The sequence below is a fragment of the Pan troglodytes genome, chromosome 19 (genome assembly GCF_028858775.2).
Source record: "Pan troglodytes isolate AG18354 chromosome 19, NHGRI_mPanTro3-v2.0_pri, whole genome shotgun sequence".
In the NCBI taxonomy this organism is placed as follows: domain Eukaryota; kingdom Metazoa; phylum Chordata; class Mammalia; order Primates; family Hominidae; genus Pan; species Pan troglodytes.
Genome location: NC_072417.2, coordinates 16,705,117 through 16,721,232, shown reverse-complemented (window position 1 = coordinate 16,721,232; position 16,116 = coordinate 16,705,117). Strand labels below are relative to the sequence as shown.

The following is a 16,116-nucleotide window of genomic DNA, read 5'->3' as shown; positions in this document are numbered from 1 at the left end:
ATGTCTGCTTCTGATACCAGCGTGTGACGCTGAAATAAACTCAGCATTCTCTACTTTCCATGGTAGTTCATTATTCAGATGTTATCTTATCTAATACTTGTCAATGTATTAGACGTGTCATCCCAAATAAGCAAGAGCCATTGGCTGGGGACCCCATAACTGTCTTGCCATAGATTTAAAGAACAATGGCCAATGTAAACAATATTTAATGTGCCTGACTGATACCTAATTATCTTGACATTGAATTACCAGTAAAACCTGAAAGGTTTTAAATATCTGATATTGATAAGAAAGTCATTATCACTAGCATTTACTTACTACTTATACCAATTTCAGTTAATTACATGACAGTGAGATTGATTGCTTATGAAATCTTCAGTCCTCTTCTCACAATTGATTGATATCTAATCAACATAGGTCATCTTGTTAAATTCCCATTAGGGTATTTGCAGGGAGATGGGATTGGAGGCGTTCCTTCTAGCGGTGTTGCTTTCTTGTATCCTGCAGTGCTTTTGGGAGGTACCTATCCTAAGACTGGAGGCGAATGAAGAATTACACAGGTTCTCAAACTGGACTGCATATTAGGTAATCACCTGGGGAGCTTTAAAAAATGCATATGCCGAGGACACATACCCCTCCCTCAAACAATTAAATCAGATAATCTGGGAGTGGAACCCAGGGCTCAGTATTATTTTAAACTCCTAGAAATGATTCCAGTGTGTATCCAGATTGACAGCTTAGGGGTGAGTTAGACCTGAGGTATGAGCTGGACACCAGCCCCCTACAGTAACTGGCTTTGATGCAGAGCGTGCAAGCCCCCTCTCCTGTCCCATAAAGACTGGTGGTCAGCCACGAGCCATGGCCCATGCTCCTAGCAATGGAGCTCTGCTCAGCCCTGCCCTGTCCCACTGTCTCCATACAGTGTCTTGTGGCTGTCTTTCAGCGTCCACCTTTGAAGGAAGACTCCTCCTCTCCTGGCCAGCCACACTGGTCTGAGCTTGGTTTGGGGTCCTTCTCTCTTCCTCTTCCCCTCACCCCTCCTTTCCATGCCATCTTCCTTATTCTCTTTCTTAATTGTGAACCTGTGACTTGGTTCTTCAGCAGCCAGCCTGGTAGTGCCGGAGGGTTTCCCCTTCTGGCCAGCCCCATAGCACAAGACCGGTTATGCTGGCTGGGGAGGTGATTCAGCTCCATAGCCAGAGGGGACTGTGACTTCTTGGTCACTGCTGAATATATAGTGCCTAGGGGAATGGGCATCTTCATAGTTGTCAAATGAGCAAAGCTTTTGAGAATTGAACCAGAGCCTACAAAGGGCTCACGTGCTGAGGACAGTGGGTCTGCAGTCACCTGTCATGTGGACTTAGGAGAAAGAAGCTGCACTGCTTTGCTGGGAAACAGTGAGGAGTTTATTTTGCTGATGAATGGAGCAAAATTATTCCCGAGGGGCAGCATGGATTGAAAGATACAGTGAGGGGTGGGGGTGGGGGGCACATGAGCACCTTACGCCTGGGGGGTTGGGAATGGGTGTAAGGGGGGATGATGAGGGGGGAATGTGGTGCTGGGGGTGCGTGCTGGTGAGGACTTGCGGACATTGTGCATGCATGTGTGAGGATGCCCACAGTGGGGTCATAGTGAGCATCGCTTCTGTAGGCATTAGAGAGGACACACTGCAGGACCCATTCTAGAAAATTCTAGATAATGAAAACCAATCTACAGTGACAGACAGCAGAAGAGTGTCTGCTCAAGGATGGGGACATAAGTGAGAGATTACCAAGGGCACAAGAAAACTTTTGCGGGTGATAGATGTGTTCATTATCTTGATTGTAGTGATGAGTCTATGAGTATGCACACACATCACAACTCATCAAACTATACACCTGTGAAGTGGAGGATCCGTCCATTATATTTCAATGAAACTAAAAAGAAAAGGAAAATAAAAAAAAAAAGAGAACAAAGCTTCTGAAATCTGTCTGGGTTCTCACCTTGGCTTCCCTACTTCCTAGCTGGGATCTCTTTGGGTAAGTTACTTAAGATCTTGGTGCCTCAGTTTCTGTAAAATGGGAGTAATAACTTGCTTATCTCAGACAGTTGTGCAAACGAGTAAGTTAGTAGCTGAGACAAAAGGATGCAAAGTCCTCATCGCAGTAGCTGGCACATTTTCACTGCCCAATGATTGGCACCGGCTATGACGATTTCTCGTGGACATGCCTGGCGCATGCACCTATGTTTATGTGCACGTGGCTGTGCATTTCTGCATCTGTATCTGTGCCTGTTTATGTATGCAGGAGTGCGGGGTGTGAATCCGTGTGTCTCTCTGTGTCTGTGAGGGAGTGAGTGGGGCTGGGGATTCGTTCTGGGTGTGGGCAGTGAGTTCAGGCATGAATCTTTCCTTCTCCATCTACCACAACCTCCTCCTCCTCTTCCTCCTCCTCCTCCTCCTCCTCCACCAGACCACGTGGGTCTTGTTTTTTTTTTGTTTTTTTGGGACGGAGTCTTGCTCTGTCACCCAGGCTGGAGTGCAATGGCGCGATCTCGGCTCACCGCAACCTCTGCCTCCTGGGTTCAAGCAATTCTGCCTCAGCCTCCTGAGTAGTTGGGATTACAGGTGTGCACCACCACGCCTGGCTAATTTTTGTATTTTTAGTAGAGATGGGGTTTCACCACACTGGTCAGGCTGGTCTCAAACTCCTGACCTCTCAAACTCCACCTCAGCCTCCCAAAGCGCTGGGATTACAGGTATGACCCACAGCACCTGGCCCCCTTTTTTTTTTTTTAAACAGTTACTAAACTGCTACATTTACTGACTCATTCAGTCTTTTATCATATCCAATAACACAGTGCATTTTGGAAATCACATCGCCTCAGTTCCTTCATGGCTTCTGCAAATCAAATTTATTTTACCATTGAAAATGTCAAAAGGATTCAGCCAGAGGAAACCTGGAGCTTTCTGGGGTACAGGACCCTGAAGCTGGCTCTCAGGCTGCAGCGAAGGAGAGGCTAAAATGCCTTTTTTCCCTGTGGATTCAATTTATGTGAATTTCCTTAAAGCTGGGAGGCAGTTGGAGCTCCTCCTGGGAGAATAGAACCTTCAGACCTCTCTGGAGCAGGCTCATGTGGGAGGAGAAAATTAGTGTCAGCTTGGGGGGTCAACATGGTATCACCAGTTTGCACTGCCCTGAGCTGGGAGCAGGGTAAGAGGAGCATTGGAGTCCTGGCCCTCGGGGAAGTCACTGATGAGGACAGTGACCCAGGGCGGCCCCGGAGCTCAGGGGATGGCTCCCCAGGCCAGGTCTGCACACACTGAGCAATGATTCGAGGACAGTGTTCACAGGGTGGACTTCTGGACCTGACTCCTCTGGAGTTGAGTCCCAGCTCTGCCACTCACCAGCTGGGCAACCTCGGTTAGGTCGCTTTACTTCTCTGACAGTGTCATGTAACGTGGAGATCAGGGAATCTCAGTGCATAGCCCCCACTTCCAGGTTCTCCATCGTATATGCTGAGTCTAAATTGGAATCTAGACCGAGTCAGGGGATTTGTGTATCTTTTTTGTTGTTTATTATTGACACATAATAGTTATACATGTTTGTGGGGTACAGTGTGATGTTTCAATGTATGCATTGTATAATGACTAAAGCATGATAGTTTAAAAAAATGTGGAATGCGGCCAGGCACGGTGGCTCATGCCTATAATCCCAGCACTTTGGGAGGCCGAGGTGGGCGGATCATGAGGTCATGAGATCGAGACCATCCTGACTAACATGGTGAAACCCCGTCTCTACTAAAAATACAAAAAATTAGCCGGGCATGATGGCGGGCACCTGTAGTCCCAGCTACACCAGAGGCTGAGGCAGGAGAATGGTGTGAACCCAGGAGGCGGAGCTTGCAGTGAGCCGAGATGGCGCCACTGCACTCCAGCCTGGGCGACAGAGCGAGACTCTGTCTCAAGAAAAAAAAAAATGTGGAATGCTTCACAAACTTTTGTGTCATTCTTGAGCAGGGGCCAGGCTAATCTTCTCAGTATTATTCCAATTTTAGTCTATGTGCTGCTGAAGGGGGCACTCAAGTGTCTTTATCAAAAGGATCATAGGTGCACAAGGCCATGTGTCTCAAGTCTCAGGGGTGTTGATTTCCTGATTTCAGAGGAGAGAGACATCTGTATAGGGAGGCTAAAGCTTGCAGTACCTCTATTGAGCACCTACTGTGTGCTGGGGCCTGTCCTGTCCCTGCGGATGCAAATCATAGATGGGCTGCGCCCCTGACTTCCAGGAATCACCCTTGATTGGGATATGGGTGTGGTGAAACTTCTAGGACTCCAGGATCTGTGTTAGGAAGTGGGATAGAGCATGAGGCAGAAACATCTGGGTTCTGATAGAAGGGAGGAAATAGCCATAGTTCCACCCCAGAGGAGCTCTCATCTTAGAATGGGGACAGGCTTGTCACTAATTGTGGTAATATTCTCAATTCATAAACTCAGCTGAGCAAAAAAATTAGACTTTATTTTTCTGTAATTCAACCTAATTTCTGTCTCAAGCGTCCCATTCAGCTGGGATAGAAACTTATTTTCAGTTGCTATGGTCTGAATGTTTGTGTTCATAAGTTGAAATCCTCACCCCCAAGATGATAGTATGAGGAGGTGGGGCCTTTGGGAGGTGATTAGGTCAGGAGGGTGGAGCCCTCATGAATGGGGTTAGTGCCCTGATAAAAAAGGCTGCAGGGAGATCCCTTGCCCCTCCTACCATGTAAGGACATGGTGAGAAGGCATCATCTATTGACCAGGAAGCAGGCCCTCACCATCTGGTGAGGACACAGTGAAAAGGCATCATCTATTGACCAGGAAGCAGGCCCTCACCATCCGGTGAGGACACAGTAAAAAGGCATCATCTATTGACCAGGAAGCAGGCCGTCACCACACGCTGAATCTGCTGTTGCCTTGATCTTGGACTTCCCAGGCTTCAGAATCATGAGAAATAAAATTGTGTTATTTATAAGCTATTCAGTTTATGGTATTTGGTTATAGCTGCCTGAATGAGTTAAGAAATCTGTAATTGTCTCCCTGTCTGTCTTCATGGCTGCATCTCCATGTTCAGGAGGGGTGATATAGTGGAAGGGGTGTGGTCAACAATTTGAAATAAAAATTCTAGGTGATGTTATCAAGGTGGGGTGGGGGAAAAAATGGGTGGACATGGCCTCACCCAACTCATAATAAAACTATGCTAAGGTTTCATCTCAGTCAACCAGAGGGATGTATTTACAGATTTATGCTGGAAATTGCTTTAAAAATGTATGTTTGCTAATAAAGTTATAGAAAATGTAATTTTAAGTCCAGCACAGGAAAAATATCATATCTGCAATAACAACAAAAACAACTTGATCAACCCCATGAGAAACAAGGAAAGGAAAATAAAGAAAAAATAGGAAGTTGGGACCCCAAAATGAAACAGCAGAAATAAATATAGATTATCTATTACATAATGCAAACATATTAAATTTACCAATTAAAAGAGATTCTTAAATTTGATTTTTAAAAAAATGGTTGCTATTTAAGAGCATCTATAACTATTTATATAAGAGCAACTCATGTACTATTTAAAAGCAAAAGAGCTAAAACTAAATGACACCAAAGTATTACAAATAAAGAGATAAATAGCAATAACAGACCTGCAAAAGAAATATAGTCAGGCATCGCTTAAAAACTGGGATACGCTCTGAGAAATGTGCCGTTAAACAATTTCATTGTGTGAACATCATCGCGTGAACTTCACAGAAACCTGGATAGTATAGCCTATTACATACCAAGGCTATAGCATATAGCCTACTGCTCCTAGGCTACAAACCTGGACATCGCGGTGGCGTACTGAATACTGTCAGCAATTGTAACACAATAGTAAGTATTTGTGTATATAAACATAGAAAAGAGACAGTAAAAGTGTGACATAAAAGATTATTTAAAAATGACACTTCTGGCCGGGCGCAGTGGCTCATGCCTGTAATTCCAGCACTTTGGGAGTCTGAGGCAGGCGGATGACGAGGTCAGGAGATCAAGACCATCCTGGCTAACACGGTGAAACCTCTGTCTCTACTAAAAATACAAAAAATTAGCCAGGTGTGGTGGCGGGCACCTGTAGTCCCAGCTACTCGGGAGGCTGAGGCAGGAGAATGGCGTGAACCCGGGAGGCAGAGCTGGCAGTGAGCCAAGATCGTGCCACTGCACTCCAGCCTGGGCGACAGAGCAAGACTCTGTCTCAAAAAAAAAAAAAAAAATGACACTTCTATACAGGAAATAAGTTTCTATACCAGCTGAATGGGAAGCTTGAAACAGAAATTAGGTTGAATTATAGAAAAATTAAGTTTTATATTTTTGCACAGCTGAATTTGTGAACTGAGGATATTACCACAACTAGTGATGAGAATATCCCCGTTCTGAGATAAGGGCACTTACTATAAATGCAGGAGCTTTCAGGACTGGAACTTGCTCTGGGAGAGTCAGTGTGTGAGTGGTGGGTGGGCATGAATGTGAAAGTCTAGGACGTTACTGTACACTACATAAATACTGTGCACTTAAACTACACTCAAATTTATTTTAAAATATTTTTCTTCAATAATGAATTAACCATAGCTTATTGCAACATTTTTATTTTATAAGCTTTAATTTTTAAGAATGGGCACGGTGGCTCACACATGTACTCCCAGGACTTTGGGAGGCTGAGGCGGGCAGATCACCTGAGATCAGGAGTTTGAGACCAGCCTGGCCAACATGGTGAAACCCCATCTCTACTAAAAATACAAAAATTAGCCAGGTGTGGTGGTGCACACCTGTAATCCCAGATACTTCGGAGGCTGAGGCAGGAGAATCACTTGAACCTGGAGGCGGAGGTTGCAGTGAGCTGAGATCACACGACTGAACTCCATCCTGGGCAACAAGAGTGAAACTCTGTCTCAAAAATAAAATAAAAATAACAAAAAACTTTAATTTTTAAAGTTTCTGACTCTTTTGTAATAACACTTAGCATTAAATATATACATCATTGTACAACTATAAAAATATTTTCTTTCTTTATATTCTTACGCTATAAGATCTTTTTTATTTAAAAATTTTTTCTTTTTCTTTTTCCTTTTTAAACTTTTTTTGTTAAAAACAAAGACACAAGCACACACACTAGCCTAGGCCTACACAAGTTCAGGGTCATCAATATCACTGTCTTCCACCTCCACATTTTGTCCCACTGGAAGGTCTTCAGGGGTAATAACATGCATGGAACTGTCATCTCCCGTGATAACAATGCCTTCTTCTGGAAAACTCCCTGAAGGACCTGCCTGAGGCTGTTTTACAGTGAACCATTTTTTATGAGCAGCAGAAGTACATTCTAAAATAACGATGAAAAATACAGTATAGTAAGTATATAAAGCAGTAATGCAGTCTTTTATTATCATTATCAAGTATTATGTGCTGTACGTAATTGTGTGTGTGCTATACTTTTATATCACTGGCAGCACAGTAGATTGGTTTACACCTACATCACCAAAAACACATGAGTAATGCATTGTCTATGCTGATGTTATGATAGCTATAACCTCACTAGACAATAGGAATGTCTCAGCTTCATTATAATCTTATGGGAACACCATCATATACTCGGTCCGCCATTGACCAAAATGTCACTATGTGGTGCATGACTGTATTAACATTAGACAAAACTGAACTTAAGCTGGAAGACATTAGAAGTATTAGGGACAGGCATTGCCGTGTATGAATCCGTCAATACCAGCCTTGAAATATACAAAGCAAAAACTGAAATAATTAGAGAGAAGAGTTGACAAATAAACAAATATAGTGGGTGATTTTTAAGAAATCTTTTTCAGAAGCTGGTGGATTAAAAGTAATGTATAGTTATGTCTGCATAAATGTAAATTTAAACTTGACAAAGAGAGGATACATGTCAAAAAATGGGCTATGCACAGACCACAAAAGAAGTATCAATAAATTCCAAAGAATCTTCATTACTTACAGTTTCTCTATCTGGTATGCAATAAAATTAGTAATCAACAACAAAGAGATGTTTTAAGTATATGTTTGGAAATTAAAAAGCACACATCTAAATTATCCAGGGGTTAAAAAAGAAAATCATAACAGAAATTAACAGGTATTTCAAATTGAAAGTAATAAAGACATTACATATCTCAGCTTGTCTGAGGCAGTTTCACTGGTTCTTAGAGGGGTAATTTATAGTGTTGAATGCATTTATTAGGGAATTAGAACAGCTGTATATAACCCACAATCCAAGCAATCAATTCAAGAATCTGGAAAAAGAATCAGGGAAACTAGAAAGAAGGGAATAATGAAGATAATGATAGAAATGAATAAACAATAAAACAAATAATAGACAGCCACATAAAATAAAGACATCAGCAAAACTAAGTGTGGTTGCTTGGAAAGGCCAATGTTTTACCGATTTTGATAACAGTAGTTCAGAAAAAGAGAGAGAAGGCGTACATGAACAATATTCAAAATAAAAAGAAAATGTCGGCATACAAACTAGAGATGTTTTACCATAAATGAGTGCTCTGAACACCAGGTGCCAATCTGTCTGAAACCCTGGAGAGTGCCTCTTTGATTTCATTTAGACTCCCACAGGTCACGGCACAGAGCCTGGGACAGCGCAGGCCCCCAACAGAGATGTGTTGACTGGCAGAGCAGAATTAAAACTCTGGAGAACAGCAGCCTTTCATTCTGTTAAGACTCCTTTCACAATTGCTCAATTCAGAATCATATCAGAACAAATGCCACTTGGTTGAATCCCATTTACTCAATTGAGAAATGGGATTCAACCAAGTGGCATTTGTTCGGAAATGACTCATGGAGCCAGGGGAGTTTGATCAGGGAAGGTGAGGTCAAAAATTAGAAAGAAACGGTTACCAGGGCTCCAAAGCAGGAGATTGTCAGATGAAGAAGGTGGAGAGAGGAAGCCACTAAGCAGGAGAAACAGCATTTGCCAAGGCAAAGAGATCAGGATGGGTACCGTTGGTCACTTATTACTTGTGTAGCTTTGGGCAAGTCCCTTAACTGATCTGAGCCCAAATGTCCTCATCATCAAGCTGAGGGTCATCCCAGTGCCAGCTTCGTGGAATTACGAAGATGAAATAAGCTAATGAATGTAAGGCTCCTGTTCTGGGGCCACTCAAGAGTCAGCACTTAATAAACACAAGCGATGGTGGTGACAATGATGATGATTATTGGTTTTAGCAGTAGAGTGGCACAGGATGTGTGGGGTCGAAGAGGAGTGTAAGAAGACAAAAGGAAAGACAGGTTCAAGTGAGACTGTGAAGGGTCATAAACACCACCCCAAAAGGCAGACGTTATTCCAGGTCTCCCAAGGAGTCATCGAAGGTGTTTGAGTTGGGACTTGCTATATAAAATAGGGCACAGCCCAGTGAAAGGGAAGTGTACCTGAGAGTCAGCTATGGAGGGGGAAAGATGCCCATGGAAGGGAACTCCTTGGGGGTCCTGGCCACACAATATGTCATGGGTCTTACCACCACCTAAATCTCCACTTTTCAAAATATTTTCATTCCCTTCTATTTCAATTTCCCCAGCTGTGTGGCATCAGAGCTGTGTGTGTGTGTGTGTGTGTGTGTGTGTGTGTGTATTTAAATATTGGAAACCACTAAAAGCAAAAGAATAGCTCTACACAAATTCACTCCACAGCCACGTTTCTTAGCATCCACCTATTCTCCAAACAAGAGCATGGTGGAAGAACATTTATCTAACTTGGCTAATTAGAAAATATCTTTCCCTACTTAGGTAGAAGTCCAGGAAGGCAGCATATCTGGTATTCTCCAGCTTGTATGCTGTGGAGTTGGCTGGCCTTGCCTGCTTAAAAAAGCTTCAAAGGATGCAGCTGCTGCATTTAATTTCCCTATCACTCTGCCTCCTGAACACACAGGCACCCTCAGAGGATGCAGAGACCTGCAGTCCTGATGAGTCTTAATAAAATGTGCTACAGAAAGTCAATACCCTGTCGAGTGAGACCTGCCTGCTTCCTTCTGTTAAAATAACATTTTTTAAAAGCTAATTCGTAGAAAAATATAGGGGCTGGTTGATGAGTCAGTGTTGCTGTATCCACTGATCCAGTCCTTTAGTACACATTCCAGACCCTGCTGGCCTCCACATTTATACCTGGAACCTCTCTGGTACTTACCCCTTTCCTTTACCTGTGTCTCCCTCCATGCTTGCTCAGACAGGGGCTGATTTAATGTATTTAACAAACATATATGAGGCACTAACTATGATCCAGGTTCAATGCTGGGCACAAATTATCCATTGATGGGTAAGATACATTCTTAGCCCTCAATGGTCCTGTGGGGAATCAGGTAAACCAGAATGCACGCAGTGTGATGTGTGCTCCAACTAGGGGATGTAGGAAGGGGAGCAGGAGCATTGGAGATACAGAACCTGAGTCTGTCAAGTAGAACGTAGGATGACTCCACCAAAAAGGCGGCATTTGAACTGAGACTTGATGGATGAGTGGCAGTTTTCTAGATGGGCAAAATGGGGGAAAATATCCCAGGCATGATCCAAGGCAGAGGTGCATGGGACGCTGGTGTGATTGGGCAACTCCAAGAAGTCTGTGATAGAAAAAAGCCCCACTGCTCAGCCAAGCATCTGCATGGAACTGGCCAGCCTGAAAAGACACCAGAGGATGTCTTGGTGTAGCCCGTGGATAGGAAGCATCCTTGCCACTATCACCATCACCATCACCACCACCTCCATCACCACCACCTCCTTCGCCACCACCTCCATCACCACCACCTCCATCACCATCACCACCACCCCCATCACCACCACCTCCATCACCTCCATCACCATCACCATCACCTCCATCACCACCACCCCCATCACCGTCACCACCACCCCCATCACCATCACCCCCATCACCACTAACCCCATCACCACCACCACCTCCATCACCACCACCTCCATCACCACCACCCCCATCACCACCACCACCACCACCTCCATCACCACCACCCCCATCACCACCACCCCCATCACCACCACCCCCATCACCACCACCTCCATCACCTCCATCACCATCACCATCACCTCCATCACCACCACCCCCATCACCGTCACCACCACCCCCATCACCATCACCCCCATCACCACCACCCCCATCACCACCACCACCTCCATCACCACCACCTCCATCACCATCACCCCCATCACCACCATCACCGTCACCACCACCTCCATCACTACCACCTCCATCACCACCACCCCCATCACCACCACCACCACCTCCATCACCACCACCCCTGTCACCACCACCACCACCTCCATCACCACCACCCCCGTCACCACCACCACCTCCATCACCACCACCCCCATCACCACCACCCCCATCACCACCACCTCCATCACCTCCATCACCATCACCATCACCTCCATCACCACCACCTCCATCACCACCACCTCCATCACCACCACCTCCATCACCATCACCACCACCTCCATCAGCACCACCTCCATCAGCTCCTGTCTAGCAGAAGCCATTTTCTTACTTGCCCTAAATTTCTGCCGTGGCCCCATTAAAGATGAAAATAGGAATTTCAGCCCTCCTGGAAGTGTGGGCACATCGTTTTTACCCTCGTCTCTACCACCTCGCAAATTCCTCCCTAGGGGAGAAGTGTCTTGACTGGCCTGAGGTTCTGTTAAAGGATTGAGCATGAGTTGCTGGGTTTCTCTGGATCATTCTCTCTTTTTGACCAGCCTGACTATGGCTGCAGGTGTTTTTCTTCCTCCTCTGTATATGATAATCTCACCTGGGCAGTCATGGGTGGGTACATTCAATTTGGGTAGAAATCCAGGTTTTGTTCAGAAGTTTCAAGTAGCATTTTCCAACCAAGTCTTACTAGGAAAAACAAAACAAAACAAAAACTGTTTTGTTACCTGTCTGTTTCTAGTCTCTATTACTCAATTGCTTCAGAACCTGGAGGAGTGTATCTATTATTTATTACCATATAATGCTACATAAAATTGCTACATATCCTCTGTAACCTACAAGCATTGCATTTGTTGTGCGTGTGTCTGGGGTCAGCTGCAGGAGGCCCAGCCGCTCTGCTGATCTTCGCTGGGCTCACTCATGTGTCTGGCAGCTGGTGGGCTGTTGGCCCATCTAGAATGGCATTGGCTCTCCTTCATGTGAATCTCATTCTCTGTAGGTAAGCCTGGGCAAGTTCTCAGGGTTGCAGTGGAGAAGCAGAGAGGAAGCAGAAGCAAGCAAGATCTGCCGAGACCTAGGTTTGGAACAGGCTTATCATCATTTCTCCTGCATTCTTTTAAATGCAGCAAGTTGCAAGACCTGTCCAAATTCAGTGGGAGAAAAGACTCACGCTCTTTAGGGAGAGGAACTTCAACGGGCATGGATACAGAAGGGGTAAAGAGCTGAGATAATGGGCATGATTGCTATCTCAGAAACATAATCGCTCTCACCACCATTATGAACTTGGCCTCACTACCACCAAGGTTCGTATCCTCACCTCCATCATGGACCCTCTGTCTGTGTGAAATTCATCTTACAATATACACAGTTCTTTCTATCTGATGGATGTGAACATGGCTTACAAACTCTAAACCCAGGTTCTAATGTCAGGGATGAATCATTTCATTGAGAGAAAAAGAGACGGCATCATTTTCATCTTTTTCTTTCTTTCTTTCTTTCTTTCTTCTTTCTTTTTCTTTCCTTCTTTCTTTCTTGCTTTCTTTTTTCTTTCTTTTTTTTTTTAGAAATGGGATCTCACTATGTTGCCCAGGCTTGTCTCAAACTCCTGACCTCAAGTAATCCTCCTGCACTGGCCTCCCAAAGTGCTGGGATTACAGGCATGAGCCATTGCACTTGACCATCACTTTCATTTTCTACGTGAGAAAACTAAAATCTGCCGACATCTGCTGATCGTGCTAAGGTCACACAGCTGCACAGTAGGGAGGCCCAGGCTCTTGTCCCCACCTGCTTATTGAGTGGCCAATGTGTGCCTCTATCAGCATCAGCAAAATGGCGTGTTTGTCTTTTTGCCTTCTCTCCATCCACAAAATCCGAGGCTTCCTAAAGCAGAGCCTCTTTCAGGATACAGGCAGTCAGCTCCCTTGAATCCGGAGGCTGCCTGTCTCACCCCCGAAGCTTAATTAAAATGAAGATGAAGTACTCTCCATGACGGGTCACACTCAGTGGCAGCCACCGTGCCAGGGACCCTGTCGGCCCTCTGATGCCAAGAATTCTTCTCCAGCTTCTGCTCTGGCAGCAGCTTCCTCCGGGAGCCTCATTATAATTCCTTTGGTAATTAAAACAACAGATGTTATAATTAAAAGGCTCCTCATTAAATCACAAACAACCGAAGCTTGAGGTGGGTCCGCACTGAACAGTGTCACCAAGTCACCTTTGAAAGGGAATAAAACTCATGTGAAAGGGAATAAAACTCATGTGAAAGGGAGGTCTTGGCCCGATTCAGCACCGTAAAAGGCAGCCGGGCTGGGGGTGTTTGTGAGGTGCTGGGAGATGCATCAGGAAAGCCCACAGAGGGTCCTTGGATCCGAGTGAGGGGATATGTGGTGGGGGATAGAATGACCCCCCAAGGCTGGGATGGAGGAGACAGCCAAGTGGAAGGAAGAGCCCTGGGGGATGCCCTGTCTTGCTCATTCTTTTGTACTCAGGGACCAGGAACGTAGGGAGCTCCCAAGGCAACTGAGACATTGAGGACTTGGCACAAGAAAGCAGAGGAAACTCCTAAGTAAGGGCTCAGGATACTTGTTTCTTATCCTGGCTGGGCCACTCGTCCTCTCATTGTCCCTGAGTAAGCCCCGTCTCTGAGTCACAGGACATTTGTCTGGGACATGGACAGAATAACCCCTAACTCTGAGCTCCTGGGGCATGAGACGTTTGTAAATCCTCCAGCTTGGTGTCTGGGATGGAGGGACCTGGGAGTGGGAACTACCTGGGGTGCTGGGAGGTGTTTCCAAAAGGCACCTCACCAAGGAGCTACCCAGGCACAACTGCAGTTGATGGCTGACTTTTTTTTTTTTTTTAGACAGAGTCTTATTTTGTCACCCAGGCTGGCGTGCAGTGGTGTGATCTCGGCTCACTGCAACCTCCACCTCCTGGGTTCAAGCGATTCTCCTGCCTCAGCCTCCTGAGTAGCTGGGATTACAGACACCCACCACCACGCCTGGCTAATTTTTGGATTTTTAGTAGAGACGGGGTTTCACCATGTTGGTCAGGCTGGTCTTGAACTCCTGACCTCATGATTCATCCACCTCGGCCTCCCAAAATGCTGGGATTACAGGCGTGAGCCACCGTGCCCGGCCGATGGCTGACTTCTGACTCATGTCCATGCATCTGCAGGGGAAGCTTTCCAGGGAGGATTTCTCAGGTTTGTGTGTTGTGTATGTTGTGTGTGTGTGTTGGTTGGGGGTGCTATAGCTGCATCAAACCCCCACAGAAGGCTAGCACCACTTCAGCTCCCTTGCCCACTTCTCACCTCCCCACTCTGGCTATGCAGCTGATCTAGAGGGAGGTGTAAACAGCTCAGGGCAGTAATAACATGTTTTTATTGAAAGAGCCCGACCTCAGCCCTTCACTGCAGTCCAAATTGGCTTCCAGTCTCTCTCGCCTCTTCCCAGACATTGTCCTTGGGCGACCCTCGTTCTGTCTCTCAGCCTGTTTCCACGACTGTGAACTGAGGGCATTGATGCCCCTGCATGAGTCGTCTTGAGTATTTGATGATAGAATAGTGGACCTGAATGCTTCTGCAGTGCCCACTGCATGCCAGGAAGGTTCTAGAACTTTACCTACATCAATTCATTTAGTCCTCACAACAGCCCTCTGGGAGGGCAAGTGGAAGAGTGAGTAGATCAGCTGGATAGGAGTGAGGAGTTGGAGGAAGGGTTGGGGTATGGCCAGGTAAGTGGCGGCCAGTGTGGCAGGGCCATGAAGGCTGCTGCAGAAATGTCTCTGAGTGGCTCAGGCCCTGCCCAGCACCATCTTGAGCCTCTTTCCCATCTCTGAGGCCCACCTCAGGGCAGTCCAGGCCCACATGCACCAGGCAGGCAGGTGCAGAAGGAAATGATGCTCCTTCTCTGGGTGGCCTGAGCCAGGCCAGAGTTTCATCCCACTAGCTTAGAGCAGCACCCGGTCAGGTGGCACTGGGAGAGGTGAGATGGAAACTAAGGCCATTTCAAATATCAGAGAAGGAGGGGGAGACCTAACTTGTCCTGAATACTCACTACCACATCTCCAGCCTAGCACTATGCCCAGCACGTGGAAAACACTCAATAAGTATTGGATGGATGGATGGATGGATGGATGGATGGATGGATGGATGGATAGATGGATGAATAGGCAGACAGACAGACAAACAATGATAAGTGGGCCCTATAACTACTATTTATTGAATACCTACCATTCAGTGTGTGCTAGACATCACATAATTCTATCTATTCCTCACAGTGACCTTGCAAGGTAAGCTTAATAATTACCATTTTACATTGCATTTTACAGTGCAGTTAAGTGACTTGCCTTAGTGCACACCCCCAGAAAGTGACAGCAACAGCATTTGAACCCTGACACAAGCATCTCCAAAACTGCATTCTTCCCACTGTGCCACAGTTAAGATGAGTCCACCAGCCCTGTTTAGGTGAGTTCTGGCCCTCCCTGTGTGTCCCCACATGCAGCCAACTGCATCCAACCTGTCCATGCCAGGTCCTGTCCTGAGAACAGTGGGCAGTGCTGGGCTTGGGGCCTGTGCAGGGGGGCCAGGGGAGCCCAGTGGAGGCTCAGACTGATTTCACCTGGCATTTCCTCAAGACTTCGGTGTTTGAACTGCGTTTTGAAGGCAAAGAAGTCAGATAGACAAATGAAAGAGAGGGAAAAGGCACTCCAGGTAGCAGGAACAGCATGTGCAAAATCAAAGAGGCATGAAGAAAACTTAAAATGTAGTTTTCCAAGTCATGTACCCTAGAACTTAAAGTATAATAAAAAAAAATTAAACATAGAAAAATAAAATAAAATAAACTTTTAAAAAATGTAGCCTTCTTGCTGGTGGCAGTGATGGGATGGGGTGACAGGG

At 45.7% G+C, this 16,116-nt stretch overlaps 1 long non-coding RNA gene and 1 other non-coding gene across 2 annotated transcripts; one reads left to right on the top strand and one right to left on the bottom strand.

The window, feature by feature from the left end:
* Positions 1–3,952: 3,952 nt before the first annotated feature.
* Positions 3,953–4,059, bottom strand: LOC112206231 (U6 spliceosomal RNA). The gene has a single exon (XR_002940415.1). It is a non-coding gene; the product is annotated as a U6 spliceosomal RNA (small nuclear RNA).
* Positions 4,060–14,855: 10,796 nt separating this feature from the next.
* LOC107969058 (uncharacterized) lies at positions 14,856–16,020 on the top strand. Its single transcript, XR_001710630.3, has 3 exons — positions 14,856–14,951; positions 15,549–15,684; positions 15,855–16,020. It is a non-coding gene; the product is annotated as an uncharacterized LOC107969058 (long non-coding RNA).
* Positions 16,021–16,116: the final 96 nt, after the last annotated feature.